This window comes from Phalacrocorax carbo, chromosome 5 (assembly GCF_963921805.1).
Source record: "Phalacrocorax carbo chromosome 5, bPhaCar2.1, whole genome shotgun sequence".
Lineage (NCBI taxonomy): Eukaryota > Metazoa > Chordata > Aves > Suliformes > Phalacrocoracidae > Phalacrocorax > Phalacrocorax carbo.
The window spans coordinates 23,776,602-23,794,224 of record NC_087517.1 but is presented as its reverse complement, the minus strand read 5'-3'; the positions used below and the strand labels follow the sequence as shown (position 1 = coordinate 23,794,224).

General features: G+C 41.2%; 1 long non-coding RNA gene across 2 annotated transcripts in view; it reads right to left on the bottom strand.

The window, feature by feature from the left end:
• LOC135313379 (uncharacterized) overlaps positions 1 to 17,623 on the bottom strand; it is a 92,015-nt gene that overhangs the window by 63,483 nt on the left and 10,909 nt on the right. The window contains exon 2 of one of the 2 annotated variants that reach the window (XR_010373010.1): positions 7,291 to 7,355. The exons of the other annotated variant lie outside the window; for it this stretch is intronic. This is a non-coding gene — a long non-coding RNA (uncharacterized LOC135313379). The remainder of the gene's footprint in view (positions 1 to 7,290; positions 7,356 to 17,623) is intronic. 2 annotated transcript variants of the gene reach the window in all.

Below are 17,623 nucleotides of genomic sequence, written 5' to 3'. Positions count from 1 at the left end.
CAAAAACGTATCAGCTGTTACACTCAAACTCCTCCTGCAAGTTACAATGCCTGCTATGCAGCTGACATCTTTGGAACATTAAATAAAATTTCACTCTGGAACATATCATCCTCAGTGGAAGCAGATTACTGCTGTGCCTTCCAATAATAATTTCAGCTGATATAGCATTATAGTTTTCATAGGAAATAAGATCTTGGCTTTGAAATTATAAGCCAGTTGTGAACATTGCCTTTTAAATACAGGAGGTTATTTGACTCTTATCAAGACCGATAAGGAAGTTGTTTGTCTATAGGGAAACACAATACAGTAGGATGTTGGATTTCAGACTCCACTGCAGATAAAGTGCAAGTTCACATTGGGTGGGGAGAAAGAGAAAAGCTTTTTGTCTTATTTTTAAGATCTCCTAAACCCACAAAAAGCATTTCTAATTCCTAAAGCATTTCTAACACCATCAGTACTGCACACTAGCCATAAGATAAGCACCTGCGTTTCCCCTTGCCAGTAGAGTATCATTTCACCTTGCTGGGCTGCACTATGGGCACCAGCCATGACAAGCTCTACAGCTCACTGCAATCATATCCCATTTTGTAGCTCCACAAGACACTGCACTACCACCTAAGCACACTCACAGGCTGTTACAGGACAACTTGTCTGTTTATTCTTGCAATCACAAGAAGAAATGGTCCACGTCTGCAAAATTAATTTCCTGGCAAGAGGCTACAGCTACATGGTATAAGCTGCTATGCATTAGGGAAATCAATCCTACTGTCCCTAATTACCAGAACCAAGCACTGCTACTTTTTATGAAGCCAGTATTTCTTTTCCTTGCTTCTGCACAAGCAGCTACCATGTAAGGTTGACAACCCTCAAATGCTAGTCCAAGAACAGAGATACAGCTTGTGTTCAGAGCAACTGAGAGAGGATACAGAAACAAGCTGTGCTTGCACATCCATGCTGCAAACGGACACACAGCAACATGCACTATGCCCAAAACTTTCAAATAAGACAAGACATTTTCATGAGGCTGTATGAGGGGTTTACCTCACATACATTAGCAATGATCAGAAGTGGATTGATAATGGCTCAGCAACCCTGTGGCAACCAACAGCTCATACTGTCAGAGATCTGTTAGCCATCTGTCCAAATATGGTTAAAGTTTAGGGGTAACACAGATGTCCTGGATGTTTGCAAGGCCATTAGTGCTGTTCTGTCTCCACCACCTGTCATCACTGGAAGTGTTCCTGAATTAGCTACAAAATTTAAAGGGAGAATTGCATGTACTGTGGATGGTATTAATGGGATGTGTACCACACTCCTTGCTGTTTCCAGTAGGGCAGTAAGTTTCCTATAAGCAAGGTGAACCACCTCATGTGGATCTCTCTCCTGCATTTCACTGTATCAGGAGGCTGCTGGAGGGAAACCATGAAAGTGGCTTAAAAGATTTATTCCAGCCCCCTCCAATATTCTCCTCAGTTATGTTCTCACATTAACGGATGTGATGTGCTCAATAGACATTTTAGCTATTGAGAACTGAGGATCTGACTCCCACTCTTACTCCACTCACTGACACATGAACTTTAAACTCTGTTTAAGGAGCTTCTGCTTCTGGCAGTCACAGCAGCTGATCCTGCTTATTGCATGCTGCTTTTTGCTGAATCTTATTTTCCTGATCAGGAGAGTCTGACCTTGCTAATGGGCAGTTTCCTCCATGCATGTAGGCACAACTACAGCTGACTGTTAACAATTCTTTTTCTTTATTCATAATTAAACAACTTTATAAACAAAGATCTAAAAAATCACATGGATTTAGAACCTACAAGTTCACCAAAAGCCTAGACATTCTCATGCTTCAGTTCTCGTGTGAAAAAATGAAGGCTCAGGGAAGAAAAAAAAAGCAGAAGCAATGACACAGGTACCACTCCGGCTTTGAAAGCAGAGAGACTCAGGTGCCTAAACCAGGCAGTCTGCTGCAAACAGACTGTGGACCACTGCTACAACAGTGGCCTCCTCTGCCACTAAGTGCATTCAAAACTGGTAGCTGATGAAGCAAAGTTGCAAAGATGTAGTATTTTCCGAACTATCACTCTAGTAATAGTACCTAACTACAAATACATTATCTGCATTCAGATCTTCAGCAGGTGAAAAGACAGCTCTTCATACCATGTTTATGGTACAGAAATCGTACCATGATGTTCAAGAATTCTAAGTTATTATACACTTGATAAATGTATATAAACCACTCATTCTTTCCCATTTCTAAGTCAACAGAATATTCCGGGTTATATTTCAATGTAAATGCAGTCTTTTAACTATGAATCAATCACTTTCATCTTTTGTTGCAAGTATAACAGCAATGGAGTATAGAAAAGCTACTTTCATTATGTAAATATAGTATAAAATCCAGTACAGGACACCTTACTGGTAATTACATATTAATAGAACAACATTAAAAAGTCAGAACCTTCAGTATGAGTTACAACGGAGAGAGAAATAGAAAATATTTCACTATATCCAAGCAATTGTTTCAGGTTTATATACCAGCAAGGACTAATTGCACTGCATAGTACATACAAAATGACAATGAAAGCTGTTCCTTATTCACATTTCTACAGAACCCCAAAAGCTGAACCAGTAAAGTAATTATGTTCATTTAGGTTTATTATGTCTAATAAAATGCCTCACTGAAAAAAGTTTATTAGACTGCAGACACCCCCAGAGAAAGTTATATGTGTAACCTCGGGTGCATACTTATTAGGCTGTAAGACTCTAATTACATTATTGGAGCATTGTTATCTTCATAACACTCCTTCATTTGAGCATTCAGTATTTTTTTCTGTCCTCTACGGTAAGTATGTAGCTGATGCCTCTGTCATTCACTCCATCTAAACTACTGAACGCAAGTTACACAGGAAAATTTAATACTGGCATTTCCTCAACATGCTTCACTCTGCATTTAACATATGTTCTTTTAACACAATTTCTTCAGATGTGATTTCCTAAGTCTTAAAAAAAATAAATAAAAATCTAAATTCCATTATATGGAACCAATATAAGCCATATTCAGAAAAACAATTCCCCTAAAATTTATGCATATATAAATGTGCATAAATGTGCAGAATAATGTGCAACCTCAGGAACAAATAAAACAGAAAATATCAGTTGAAAAGATTAACATTTGGTAAAGTTATAAGCATCTGGAAAGTGATCTCTTACAGAGAAGTGCCACACAACCTTAATTTCAAGCAATACAATCAGCTCTATTATTAACACTGAAGTATATACATTGCATGTTTTGTATATGTTTCTGTATATTGCACACTTTGAAGACTAGTACTGCAGGTGTCATGCTTCATGACAAAAGCAGACACCCAAAATCAAAGCACATGACATAATGAGCATTAGTTAACATATGCCTGTATAGTATTTGTTGTTATGAACAAAGCACCTACAAAAATCTTGAGAGCTAAAAAGTGTACTTGTTCTTAACCAGAACAGTACGTATGCTTGACTTCATTTTCAAAGAAGTAATACAATTTTAATTTTTATTTATTTATTTCCTTGTTAAGAAATCATGTCCTGTGATAATCACTGTCAATTTCAAGAAGTGCATCTGCAAACAGAAAATTGTGCCTAGTCCACATTTCTCAAAAGGTCATCTGCCCATGGTCATTTTTCTTAAGTAGGTTTTGTCACATATTTCATTCTTATAATAATGACATTATGGCAATGTCAGGCGTATAGCTCAAGGCAAACAGACACAAATTCTCCTTGCGCCAATGGAGAGAGAAGAGAAATCATTCTCTATCTTCCAAACACACAGAGGTTAATGAAGATCTTAATTAAAGTATTTTAAGAGTCAAGTCAGCTTAATCTTACAAGACCCTCCAAAACATGGGTAGCTTTTCCTAAGCTAAATTTTCCTGTTCCGTTTCTACTTCATCCTACTATGTTCAAGCTGAAAGTGAAGCTTCAGAAAGTCTTATTTATATTGCAATACTTCCGCTTGCAAATCTCTCCTTTGCAGAGCCATTCTGATGCACAGACAAAGCTACCACTGAGGCTGCTAGTAGTAACGTGTCACAAGGGAAAGAATAAAACACCCTGAGGCTCTGTAAAAGCAGCCCAAGAATTTCTATTCATACGATATGTTGAATCAATGGCAAAATACTGGTTTTCTGAAATGTTAATTTGCATAAACAATAAGACAGTTTAGATGTGGATTTACAGGCTGAGTAACTGATGAGATGAGCACAGAAAGAAAGAGACTAGGAACATGTGCTTGCATGGTGTACCATGCCCAAAGAACATTTCTTTTGCAGAACAGCATCCGCCAGGCCTAGGAAGCTGATTCATCATGATATATGTGAGTCAGGTGCCTGTTAGAAAGGCATCATGAATCACTCCTGGACTCTGGATCATATTCAAAATGCACACACAGCACAGGAAAAGAGTTCTTATGCCATGAGTAGAGTAAGCACTTTCATCATGCAGTCACTATTACATATTTATTTTTTTAAAAAGCCAAAAATAAAAAAAGAGAGAACCAAGGGAAAATTTGAAACAAGCTCAGCAATTCTGACTCCTCTGCATCAAAACAGTGCTAATAATGTGACATTTCTCATTAAAAACAAAAGCAGTTTGTCTGCAAGCTAGCTGGTTAGCCAATAAATCTAACTGTGCTGGCTCAGTGACCCCAGCCTTTGCTCAAATGAGACCACAGTTCCAGCCAAGGGTGCTATGGACACTTTTCATTAGCTTCCAAAAGGCATACTAGAACATTTTCTGTTACTACAGGATTCATGCAAATATGACAGCATCACTTCCTGGCTACCTGAAGGTAAAAGAAATAGATACTAATATCCTATCAATATACCATAGCATTAAAGTGCAAACCTCAAAGCCTTACATCAAGTACTCCCAAATTTTATAATGCTCACATCCATAGAAGGGACTCAGCATTTTCATGTATTATATCCTATCCTAAGGTCCATACTGTCATATAGTTGTCTTATAAAACATTAAGATATTTTCACTATGCTAACCAGCAAGGAAGAACAAGGGTCTGAAGGAACTACTTCTAGTTCTCCAGGTTCAGACAACACAAATGCAACAAACAAAACAGTATTATCTTTAGCAAAAACAAGCTCTCATTTCATTCCAGGGCAACTCAAGGTATCCTAAATTTCTACTACATTCACCCAGCGTGGCAGATTCTCATCTTGCACTGCTCTCCCAGCTCACGTGCCTAACTATGGGATGAGATGGAGTTCTGACACAGAGACCAAAGCCAAAGTGCAGAGGCTGTACTTGTAGATTTCCAGAATGTACCACAGCTAGAAACATAAAGGAAAAGCACAGCTCTTACTCAGTGTTGCAGGACAGCAACCCAAACCAGCAGAATATAACCCCCTAGACTGTCTTCCCCTCTCAAACAAGGAAGTCAGCTTCACGTAGGTATCCCCAGTAGCTACTCCAAAGTGATCCAGGACTTGGAGGTGCTATCACAGCAGGTAGGCATCAGCTGTGTTTAGACAGGTGTGACAGCAGGCTATTGCTTCACAGGCTGTAGCTGCACCTGAAACTCTTGCTGTGGGGGCAGCAGCACTATGCAAGGGAGGGCAATAAGAGTTCATGCAGAAGAGAGGAACTGGGGGGTACAGTAGTACTGCTATTCCCAGATTAGCAATGTTGTTATTTAGAAAAAGAAGAAGTCTGACTCAAACTAAAAACCAAGCAGAAGTTTGATTGTGGCTGAAGCGTAAATCAGAAGAAAAAAAGAGTTTAAGGAAAGGATTCCTTAAATTAATTTTGCTGCTGAAAAGCTAAGTTTGGCAGAAATGCTGCAACAACTACTTTGTGATAGTATTGTTCTCCCCCCTGTAGAATAATTTTTAAAGCTATATACTAATGCCAGATTATGTTATGCCAAGGGCATCAGATTTCCTTACAGTGTGCCTGCTCCTCCTTCAAGCCATTCCCACTTGGGCTTGTCATGTCAGGAGACAGCAGCAGTTGTCTGTCTCCTCTGTAGAGCTGACCAAAAGACCTTCCCCTTCTCAGAGGGGAAGGGGCAACTGGCAGTTGCTAACTAAAAGCCTCACGTACTAATTAAGGAAGGGCTTCCTCATCTGAACTGTTAAGGTGCAAGGTACAGCTTGTAGCAAGTCAAGTGTACTACATCCCAGCTTGCAGAGAGTGAGTGCCCAGGTGCCACAGGGCTGAGGCAGCTTACTGAGAGTGACAAGTTGCTCAGCAAGTAACCCACTGCTTTCTTCAAACAAACTGTATAATTGAGGGAGGCAAATTGTTCTGCTTCATAAGAAACAGCCCCTGGAAGGCAAACATTCACAGGACTTCACTTCCAGCTTTTCTTTTGGTAAGGTTGCATGGGTATATTTCATTCAATGCAGACAGGCTCATGTCATTTATGAATGATGGGAAAACACTGAAGCAATTGTTAAGACTTTTCCCTATAAACTTCCCAATAACTGCTTCCATTCCTTCAAGAATCCTGTCCTTCCCTTCTGAATCAAAATACAGGGCAATGAGGTAACCTGTGCTTCAAGACTTTCTCTCAGAATATGACCACCACTTCCTTCTCTGGACCACAAAGGAAGTACAAGTGCAAATTTTACTTAACCTCAAATAATATTTTTTTACATCTCTTATTTAATAAGGGTGTTCTTCTGGAACTGTTATTAGGAGCTCATGGTATCAAAGCTAATTCAGGCATTCCATTTTTTTCAGGAGTAAAAGCAGATGTCTCTGTATTAGAAACATTTTTGTAAATATAGTCCAAAATATGTGCAAACATCCCTGTTCTCGTAAAGTGGATACCTGGAGGAATATTCCATTTCCATGAGTTTATTAATGAAGGGACTATAATGGTTAGGATGCAGGTATTGTGGGTCCTTTAGGGTTCTTCACCCCAATGGATCAAACTATGATTGTCCCACCAGTCTACGACTGTGAAACAGAGATAGTAACAGCTGGCATTCTTATGGCTGAGAAAATATAAAGCATCACTAATGTAGGATATATCCTACACACAGGATACGGTGTTATCCCTAATAATGCTTATGCTCACTAATAAATAGCTGCTTTATGACTACCTTGTGTCAGCTTTCCTTGACCCTACATCTCTTGCATATATGGGACCTTCTGGAGTGAAGTCAAATTGTTGGTACTCTCCAACAGTTACTTATCATGACTATGTTGCAGTTAGAAAGCTAATTTTTTGATGGCATACAGAGCTGAGGGCTGTCTTTCCCCAGTGCCTCCCATCACTACCTGTAGGGCCAGAAGTAAAATTCGCCTCTCTTCTTCCCAAGATGGTCAAGGGACAAGATGGCAGTCTAAAAGAGAAAACGTGTAGGAAATTACTACTTGGTCTCTCATAAATTATTTCACTCACTACTACTAATTCTTACCAGGTGGCAGAACTTAAAAAGGATTTTTTCATGTAAAGAATACTTAAATTTCTAAGCTTCTAAGCTTCCATGGTATCCTGCGTCAACAGTATAAATGCTTTCAAAAAGTGATTAGACACATTTTGGAGGGTAAGTTGGTCAGTGGTTAGTAATACTTAGCAGTTCATGTGCAATGTCTCACCCCCAATCTCTTGCAGCTGCTGATTGCTTCAGACTGGAGAACACAAGTGGCAATCTCTAGTTCCCTTACTTTATGTGCCTCCCCCAATCTGCTGCTGGCAATTCCTGGAGAAAGCACCCATTTAAGCCTTTTCATCCCATGACCATTCCCATATTACTGCTGTTTCTGTAATCCAGGTAATAAAATAAGGCATGACATCCCCAGGCCTTCTTCCCTATGAATAGCTAAGCACAGCACGTGAACTCTTCAACCACAAAACACTTAATCAGAAATGCATTGACTGCTTGGGACATGGGTCAGTTGGGAATGATAACCCAGGCAGTGAGATGGAGCTGGCTGCCAGTGGCCTTGGCATACTGCATCAGCTGGGGTCTCTAGGGAGGGCACCATGCAGCGAGTTCACAAGTAGCACCAGGCCACACATTATAAATGTGCAACACAGAATGAACCGGGGAAAAAGGATGCAAAGATAGCATGTGCAGGAAGAGGTACTTTTAACCTCTGTAAAGCAGGGTCACACTTATGGATAGCAGACACAGGGAAGGGACATAGAAGACAGGGCTGCCTATAGACATCAGTCTGGCACTTTTCTCAATGCTGAGCTTGCTGAATCATGGAAACTGCATTAAATATAGAAGGTGAGGAACAAAAGTTGAACTGCCCAGGAAAAGAGAATGTTTGATAGTTTTCCCAGGCTGGTCCCCAATGCTTTCCTCTGGTAACCATCCCTAATTCATCTTTCAGATTAAATCAGATTAAATGGCTGCAAAAGTCTGTCTGTTGCATTGCATAGGCTGGTTCTGAACAACCTTACTGTCCGTACCAAAATGGTTTCTGATTTCCCCCATTAAGCTAAACACTCTCAGTTGTACTGGAGAACATGATGATACTCCAACTGATACCAGACTGGAGCACACTCAGTCTGAACAGACAGTCAAGCATAAGATCCACCACATTCAGCTTTTGGAGACTTGAGGCAAAGAAAAAGGAAGTGGCTTTTTTTTTAGACCATACTAAATACTTGCCTAACTCAGCTGCAAAAGAGACAATCACAATTCATCTACCTAGATCCCCTATGGCCTTAGCCACAAAATCGTACTTCTTACATGATGGAGGTTTCTTCCGGTATTCACTGTTGTTCAGCAGGATTAATCCTATGCTATCACTACTAAATGTAGCTATGTTAAATATTACGAACTTTTTAGTTATTACAGGAAAAAAACACAAACCAGGAAACAGAAATAGATGCTTAACATCATTATAAATCAAAGGTCTTTCAGTTGTGATTCAGAGTGTGGATACTGGGAAATGCAATTAATGTTAACGCTGAAGGTCAGAACAATGTGCTTGTGTTAGAAACACTAATTTTTAAGCACGTGCAGGTAAATAAGAATGCATTACATTAAATGGATTCTGTTGGATATCGTAGTAAATAGGTTAGACTGAGTTCATACCATGTAGAGATTTAGGAAGTACTTTTCTTCCTCTTCCCAAACTATTCTCTCTCTCTACATCCAGACGTAAACAGACATGAAAGCCAGCTCTTACCCAGCTGGTGGTCTATCGCTATTATTTCTACATCAGTTTCCACCTTAAGCCTGTGCAGCAGCTTTCTTTCAGTCTCAAACTCTGCTTTGTCACTGGTCAGCCATACTATTCTTTTAATGATTAACTGAATAAATTAGCACCAGAGTCGCAGCTGAACATTGTGGAACGAGTCACTATCACAAAGGCTTTATTTTAAACTGTAAGAGCAAACAGTTACTAACAGCTTAGGTGAACACTGGTTAAGAGATAAAAGTGCATACAGTCTTTTTAAAAAAAAAAAAGAAGAAAACCCAAAACTTAAAAAGCTTTAAACAGCTTTGCTACTTAAAAATCAGTCTTCCAGGGAAGAAGGAGCAAGACATTAAAGCATACCTAAAAATCCACATAACAACTCTAAGGATAATAATCTACTAATACACACTCCAGCATCTTAAGGACAGCTTATTGCTACACACACCCATCGACAAAGATTCTAAATGAGACCAGCTTGCACCAAAACAAGATCCACCAAGCAGCTTTTGAAAACAGATTAAATATAGCTGGCTATTTAATATGAAACCTCTGGTAAACTATTGCAAAAGAAACAAAAATTTAAAATGGGCAATGCAGCTTTGCAAATCCATTAAAGTAACTACACATCAACAGCTATTTACTGATGGCCTACACCTCCTTGCATCTGTCCAGCACCAAGTACAATGTGACTAGAGGCCCTAACTGATTCCTAGATGTCAGGATAATGAAATTTTAAAAAGATAAATTATTACAAAGGGAAGCAGACTTTTCTTGTTGCAAAGATTTTATATTTCTGTCTTCAAAACACACAAAATAAAGCCTTCCTGGGAATACCTGAATTTCATCTGCCAGTCACTCATGGACAACACAGTAGTTATCTAAGCCTTGTTTTAGCTGCAGCTCCCATACTGCAGTGTTTCACACCGTTCTGATGCTTCTGTTTCTTACTTTCTAATAAAGTACAATGTCAGAGTGTGGATAAAAACTCACAAACTCTAGACAAGGCAATTTAGCCTTGTTCAATTGGCTGCTGGTCTTATACATCTGGAGGTGGTGCATTTCTGTGCCAATAGCTTGCAGGTTGTTCTGTCTGGGATAAGATTAAGATATTGCTCAGCTGAAGAGCAATTTTGCTTCCTACATTTAAGCATGCCCAACCTGCACTTCTTGTCTTTCCTTTAATCTTGGTACAGATATGGAAGCTGAAGTTTAAACCAGAACTCTCAGTCATTTTAGCTCCATACACACCCCAGGCAGCTTTCCACAGATGGGTCGGATGCTTCAACCACCCAGCAGACGTTACCACTTGGCGGCCACCTCCTGTCTTCACACACTGCCAGTCTGGGAGTACACCACGGCGGGTGCTTCCCAGCTCCTCCCCAGCCTCCTTGGGCTCCAGAAACATGGTGCTGGGAATACACAGCCTTGCAGTCACTGCAGCCCAAGACATTTTGGCAGCTAGAGACACTAAATGCTAATTTAGCTCCCTTTTCTCTTCTCCTCATCAATAGATCCAAGATGGGGCACTTTCTCTCCTTGCCAATTCTTATACTGCTGGAGCAAAAAGGTGGCAGCTTCTCTCTGAACTGATTGTCATTGCCACATACCCAGCTCTATCATTTGGTATGCTTCACACACTGTCCTCTGATCTGGCAACAGTCCTGAGTACAAGCTAATTTACACCTTCAGTATAATGGCTTTTGTGTCTTCTGCTACTCTGGAATATATTACATGCAGCTGAAACAGAAGTCTAGCAAGCCACTCTCTGCCATCATCTTGTAAAAAGAACAAAAAACATGGAAAAGAAAGAGATCATTTAAATTTTTACAGAGCTGGTTTTCTTTCCAGACCTTCCTGAGTCCATTACAGTCTCCTTGCTGTTAAATACTTCTTTTCTGCATGCCCCTGGAAGCAACCCAAGGAAGGGTACAAATACTAGAGGTGCAAGAGATGCAGCATTTCAGTTACAGAAAAAAATGCTTCTGAGTATTAAAATGTCTTCCTTGCTTAGAAGGAGTTTGCACTTGCCTTACTGAAAGAAAAATCCATCCTCAGTTCTGTCACTCCAGAGACACAAAGTGCATTAAGAGTGGGATTTAAAGAGCCTAGAGTTGAAATCTTCAAAACAACCCTTACAGCTCAAACCTGTATTCCCAAGTCACAGGGAAAAGCAGTGGGGGGAAAAAAGGCCAATTCTCCATTTTTCCTTGCCTCACCCTCAAAAATTTTGCAACATTTCTCAAACCAAAGTCCTACACCTCAGGCCACACAACTGCCTTGCTTTGCTTCGGAGACACACCTTAAGGTTTACTTCGTGTAAGGTTTAAGGTGTGCCAACCACACACGAAAATGTGCTACTTAAAGGCACCAATGCTGTTGTTTCACTATTTAAGCCACACGAAAGTATGCACAGTTTACCACAAGTACACTCACACCAGCACACGAAGGGGTCAGAACAGCAGAGGGGAGAATAACCAGGGGCAGCAGGACTGCCTCTCTCAGCCACAGTGCCAGCCTCTGCCAGGCTTATGTGACCACACACCTGAGGTATTAGTTGGCAAGGATTAATTTGACCAGGAGAGAAATAGAAAATAGCTGGATTATCTAACATCCTCACATAATTTGACTTCCTGTAGGGATTTATTAAAGCTTTCTCAGTATGCCCTGGATCCAGTAGCACAGCCTCAGTTATCAACAGAGGTCCAACCTCAGGTATACAAGAAGCAAGGCATGAGGTGGTGGAAATGGGCCATACAAGGCCAGAGGAGCAGATGGGCTAACTGAAGCTGCCTGCACCCTGTGCAAGGGTGAGCAGCAGTGATGCTGGGAGGGTTATCGGGTATCAGGCTGAGCACCTGGGCCATGTCCCATATCCACCTGCCTTACCCTGCCTCACCCCACCCTGCGCAGGAATGCCTCAGCACTGGTTCATTACTGATTCAAACTACTGGGATGCCTTTATGGTTGCTTGGGCAGGTTTGCCCTGTGTGGCACAAACACAGCACTATGATGTCTGCGGGATCCCAGCCAGCTTCAGGATATGGGGAAGTGCCTTTGCGCTGCTAAGCAGTGGAAAATTATAAAGGAAGAGAAATGCCACCTCCAGTGACTCCATCGCTCCAAATCCCCACACACCCAGCAGACTAGCTGGGCTCAGTAATGCAAGTTACTGGGTTTTAAGAGCAACAGGCATGCTTCTTCCTGCAGAAGGAACATTCTGCCCACTCTTGGTTTCCAGCGTCCCACCTCGCTTTACCTGTTCTGAATGGAACAGTTAAGGCATGCTGATTGAGCTCTAATGAGGACTCTGTATACCACAACCAGCTTTTAACAACATGCGTGTGCAAAACTATTCCCAAACAGCAAAGGGACTAGACCTTTACCATACTCAGCTCCATGGGCCTCCTCTATTCCTGAACAAAACTGACAGTCACTGCAACAGAGCAGTCAATTTCCACAAGAAGTTTGATCCCCGTGGAATGGCTATTTGTTTCCGCAAACCCACACAGAGCAAGCCTAGTACAGCCAAGGATAAGCACACATAGCTGCCCAGCAATGCTGCAGCGAGACAAGCCAAGTTCACAGGGCTGCAGGTTCCTTACTTTATTGAAGAACTTCAACTTTTTAATGCCATGCCAGGCAATGTGATATGCTGCTTAAGTAATAGTGCTTAAATAACAACACAAAATTAATAGTTCCACTCTTCAGACTGAACACAGCAAGATACAGGACGTAAAATTAAGTGCTCTGACTGACAGCAGTAAGTTACTGATCCAGCTCCTTGAGCTCAAAAGGAGAGCTGCCACTAAATGAAATAAATCCCAAATTACTGGACTCTACTAGAGGTCTACCACTACCACAACTGTCAGAGGCAGCTGGCCCTGGACAGGGTATCTGCAATATTTCAGAAAGATTTTCAGTCATTTCCTGGTAAATACTCTGTGCCTACTGACCCTGTAGGAAGATATCAAATCTTAACAGGAAGCCTAGCTGTGCTGTCATGCTCCTTTTTTAATAACGGAAAAGCACATATTTTCCAAATAGAGAAATCTTTGGCATGGATCCCAAAGAAAACACGAAGATTTTTCTCTTGTTTTGTTGTTATTTTAAACAGTAGCATTTTAGACACCATCCCCTGATTACAATGTGATACTCTATATGGTTATTAATGCCTACACTAGTCCTAGGTTCCTTCTAATTATAGTTTATTACACATTTTGTCATTTTTGTTTGCTAAGTAAGTTGGCAGCTAGGCTGTGTCAGGTAGTGACCATGACAGATGATCTAATAGTTCCCTTTGTTTTTTATCCTTAAAAAATTGAAAAAAAAAAAAAAGTAAAGTCACTGAACTGAACTGGTTGAAATGGATTTCACAACACAGCCGTTCCAGCCTCTGAGACCTTCAAAAGATTTCAGTAACATCCACGGTTACATCTTTGTTCACAGCACAGACATCCTGGGACTCTCCTCTGTAACCCCATGCGAGCCCGTGCGCTGGTATGTGGGACAAGACAGAGCCTGCCCGTGGGTAAGCCTGAGAGGCAAGAGTGAGCTTGAGTGAGTCTGTCCTGGAGTCAGTCCCAACGTGCTCTGTGACCCTGCCAGTGCAGCGCACGCAACTCCTGCTTCCATGACTCAGTGCTTAACCCACTATTCCTGGGCAGGCTCCCTGAGCAACACGGGAGTGGGGAGCCCAGCTAAACTAGATACAGATGAGGAGGAAGACAAAGAGGTACTGCAACACTAACAAGATGTCTGTGCTTCAGTGAGAGGCGGTAAGCACTAGCACAGCAAACTGGTAACCAAAAGCAAGTAACTACTCCTGTAGCAAACAAGAAAGAAACTGCTCTAAGTAGTTTGAAAGCTGTGCTCCTGGGAACCGTTAGTTTACTAGAGCCATAGTCCAGATTGTCAGTGGTGGTACAATACAAGCAAAGCTAAGAAAAATCAGGCATTTCCTTAGAAGTAGGAAGGGGGCAATCTGTTAGCATATATGTAAGAAAGCAGCCTTGGGTAATCAGGCGATGCAGATATTTCCAAGTCCTTTTCTTTCACAGCCTAGGGAAAGAGGCTAGAGCTCCCAGGTTGGCCCCACTCCACCAACCAGAACAACCCCAAAGACACCGGGAAAGCTGTGGTGTTTCCAGTCTGTACATGGTACTCCCAAATCTAGAGTTATGTTCCTGAATGGTCAGTGAGAACCCCAAATGGCCAAGAATCTGACCTATAAAAATCAACAGGGAAGGTAGTCATGCATGGCAATCACAAGAAACCACTAAAGACCCTACTACATAACTCACCCAAATACCAAGGGGAAAAACAAATGTTTCCTAAAAATTAAACAGGTGAACCCTTCTTAAGGATCTCCTGTCCTGAACCAGAGGACCCACTTCTCCCTGAGATACCAGTAATTTCAAGTAGTCAAGTCTCCAATTAATCCATTGTGCAGAATTTACCAACTCTAGTGTTTTTCCAGGCATAATGTTATTGGGAGTTACAGCAAAGATGTCAAAGTTTCATTACACTTATGACACAGTCCAGTGTTGATGGCCCCAAGTTTTTGTAGTCTCATGTTGCTGCTCCTCATTCTCTCCCAAGAGCTTTGCTCTCCAACACTTTTGACTTGACAAACATCCCCCTCCTCTCTGCCTAATGTGTCACAGGGGAGCTTAGATTATCCATCCCTCATCTTGTCTTGAGGTGCATCTTCCCCTCTGCAAAAAAGCTCTGTTTGAACAAAAACAATAAGGCCTTATTCACTTAATAAAGGCTGTTTTGAGATGAATATACATTGTAAAATTGTTGCATTCTTGCAACATAAGCCACTTCTCTGAGTCTTCTGTGCTGCATCCATATGTGGGATGTTTAGTACAATGGCCTCATTGTAATCTCACAAATTTGGCCTTGTGTTGGAAAATACTGAAGAGAGCTTCCAGAATTGTAGAAAGATCAAAGGTTGAAGCCAGGCACTAATGACCTCATAGGCAGAGGTCTAAAAGTCAGCAAACCCCCTAACCCTGGAGGGCAGCTCTTAGTACACTTGCTGCTGTTTTTGGATCACTGCTGCATCTTTGTTTGTTCTCAGCTCTCATTCCACATTTTTGTAGCAGATCTACAGATTCCCTTATTGCCTGGAAGTCTAAAAATTAGGATCCTAGAACTTTACTGCTTCTCACTCATTGCTCTTTTGCAGTCATGCAGTGACCTCATCCAAGGCATGCAGAAACCTTCTGAAAAACAAGGTGAAACTGTGGTGTTTCAGACAACAGCAGCTGCAGTTGCCTGACACTACTACCAACACCTCAGTCAGCCTTGGAAACAAGCTTATCAACCTCTTAGTGCTGCTTGTCAGTTTGAACACTAACTATCAGCAACAAAAAAACCCACAGCAAAGTCTCAGCAGCTAAACTTTGTTTAAACAAATGCCCTAAACAGTCTCTTGTACAGTTAAACTGAAGTGCACATACAGCACATAACTAAATGTACGTTACTGCTATTTTTAAGCTGTACAATAAATAGCAAGCTATTGTTTTCTGCTGCATAGCTCTGTAATATTAAAGATGTTAATGCTCTCTGTCTAATATAAAAGGTGTTGATGCTCACTGATAATAAGACCAGTGGGGTGGAAGATAAAATTGTCATAGACTCTGGTTGTTCTCAGGGTAGCAATAGGGTCTGCATGACCTCACCTGTAAATTTCCTGAATGCTCCAGACTATTTTGTAAAACAGACTCCTGATCTTCCAGACAGAAGAAAGTGGGTTTTTTATTGTTGGCTTTAAGTCAAGCCACTGTTTTGCCTAGATATACAGACACATGCTGCAAGGTCTTTGACTCTATTGCAAAAACTAAGATGTATTTTAAGTCAACATCATTAATATGCACAAGAAAAGGGAGAAAAGTGCTATACATCTATAAAATAGAGAAGAAGCTATTTAATTTTATAAAAGGAGCCTTTTTGAATTAATATATTTGTAAAAACTCTCAAATCATGATCAAGCACATTTTGGAGGTATAAATCCAGGTAATCTATGGGTACCAGACAGCTGGAAGCATCATTTAAGAATTCTTTTAAGGAATTTGGCAGATGTATCCCAGATAGCTAAGGAAGAACAAGTTTAGAAAGTTTCTGCTCCTTGTTGTGACTGGTGCTTAGTCAAAACTGGCAGTAGCTTAACACAGCAAGTATTAGTGAAAGTACTCAGGCTCAACAGCTAAGACAATGTTACACCAAAGAACACAAGGCAGAAGTTAAACATGCAGCCATCCATTCACCCACACATCAATCTCAATCGCTTTGATGACTTGGCCAGTACTTAGCACTTCATCTATGATTAGCAGCATATAATCTTGTTGCACAATGGTGTAGCCTGTTATTTCTATAAGTCTTCTCCTCTCAGAAGTTTTACACAACCATGAAGCAGTGTTGTGGAAAGCGTGCTGGCAGCAATACAAAGATCTCACTGATGTGAAAGCCAAAGCCTTTATTATAAGCTGGGTGGTCAAGCTGCCAAGTAATGCTGTTTGTTAATGCTATGCATTACTAAACACTGTTCCTCTATGCATGATCTTTAAAGCTAATACTGTGTTTGATGGAGCAATATGTAATAATAATAGATAATATGTGAATGAAGGAGTCCACAAATTGGTAGCTATGCTCTGCTATCCTAAGAAGGGACTCTACTGAAATGTAATTCCCAATTTACAATATTCAATGCTAGAGATATGAAACAAGTAGAACTGTTAGCACTTAACAAATCAAACCAATTTTCAAATCAGGTGGAGTCCAGATCTTTGCCTGGGAACCCATCAGTAGAGATCATACTAGAGAGCCATGACAGTGCATTGCTCTTGTTTTAATTTTCCTGTACCACAGACGAGGTCGTAGCATTATGAGACTACTGGAGATCAGCCACATCTCACACAACATGATAGATTTTGCAGAAAACCATCAAGAGGGAGAAAAAGGATGGAGACTAGGGAAAGCCTGCACAACCGTCACAAAGCAAGTAGGCTTCTCCACCTCCTTTTACCCATCCTTAATGTCCCCACAGCGCACAAGTCTCACTGGCTTTGCCTCACTTGTCCCCATAGCCCACCACCCAGCCAGGGTGGACACTGGAGCAGCTGGGCCTGCTGGAAAGCCAGGACCGTAGTGCAGAACTCTCCTCTGCAACCATTTTGGCTGGGTGGGAGGGTCTCCCATGGCTCCTGCCCAGATAATGCATGCACCCAGGGCCAGAGGTGGCACCCCAGGGAAGTAAGCCCTGGCAGGATGGAGTGCCAGTCCCTGTGGCTTTACTCAGCACACACCCCCCCTGCCCTAACCCCAGAGCTGGTTCAGCACCAAAAAAATGCTTTTGCCCAAAACCTATGCTGAACATGACACGCAGACAGACCAACAAAACCATTTAACTTTACAATTCCTGCATTCAACATGTTATATAAGAGTA